We start from the raw sequence: 1,313 nt of genomic DNA on the forward strand, positions 1-1,313 counted from the left end.
GAGTGCTGGTCCAGGACTTGCATCTGGACACCTCGGAGGAGCGCCAAGAAGGGGCCTCAAAAGCTGGGAAGGGACCCCTGTTCTCAGTCAAAGACAGATGGACCCAAGCTCACAGACTCCACTGGGCTCTGGGGCCGTGGAGAACGGCCAGAGGGGCTGGACCTGGCCGAGACCACGATGAGAGCTAGTGCACGCCAGAGATCAGTTCCATCAAGCCACTCCTCTGCTCAAGAGCCTCCTGTGGCTCCTGCTCCTCAGCCGCACAGGCCTCCTTCCCTAGTGTCGCCCTGCAGCCCCCTGCGTGTCCCTTGTCACCCTCCACCTGGCTGCAGCAGACTGGTGTCCGGGTCCCTCCAGGCTCCAAACGTGTCCCCATCTTGGGACCTTGGCTGGGGCTGGGATCCCCTGGGGAGCACCCCTCCACCCCCAACCTGGTCTCATTTTCTTTCTCCTTAGTGGCCCTTAGGCCATGCCAGCGCTCCCTCCCTTGGGCCCAGAGATCAGGAGGACAAGGTCCCCACCCTCCAGAAGCTCACAGTTGCAAAAATAAATACATCTATGAAAAATCAGAAGTCGTGGTGGTTTAGTCGCTAAGTCATATCTGACTCTTGGGACCCCACGGACTGCAGCCTGCCAGGCTCCTCTGTCCACGGGATTCTCCAGGCAAGAATACTGCAGTGGGTTGCCATATCCTTCATCCAGGGGATCTTCCCGACCCAGGGATTGAACCCGGGTCTCCTGCATTGCAGGCAGATTCTTTACCAACTGAGCTACAAGGGCAGAACACAAGGCAAAGGTAACTTGGGTGTGAAGGAGCCGACAGCCATGGCAGCTTTTCTGATCCTCCCCTAGGGCCAAGAGAGGCTGCAGCATTCCCAAACTGAGAAGAGCTGGAAGGGCATTCCTGGAGGGAGGAACAGCCTGTGCAAAGGCCCGGGAGTGAAAGAATATGACTTGTTCCTGGAAAATCATCCACCACATCCCAAGCCCAGTTCTGTGTAGAGATGTGGTGGCAGAGGAAGCTGAGGAACATGAAGAGTTTGAATGCCAGGCAAAGGGTTGGGCTTCATCCCCCAGGACAGGAGTGAGCAGACCAACCCAAAGGCGCTACATCTAGCCCATCACCAGTGTTCATAGAGTCCATGAGCTGAGAATGGTTTCACTTTTTTTTAAAATTAACTAATTAATTAATTGATGTGGCTGCGTCGGGTCTCAGCTGCATCATCTGGGGTCTTGGTGGCATCGTGCGGGATCTTTCGTTGTGACTCACGGGCTCAGTAGTTGCACCGAGGCAAGTGGGGTCTTAGTTCCCG

This window comes from Bison bison, unplaced genomic scaffold, assembly GCF_000754665.1.
Source record: "Bison bison bison isolate TAMUID 2011002044 unplaced genomic scaffold, Bison_UMD1.0 scf7180017864302, whole genome shotgun sequence".
Classification (NCBI taxonomy): domain Eukaryota; kingdom Metazoa; phylum Chordata; class Mammalia; order Artiodactyla; family Bovidae; genus Bison; species Bison bison.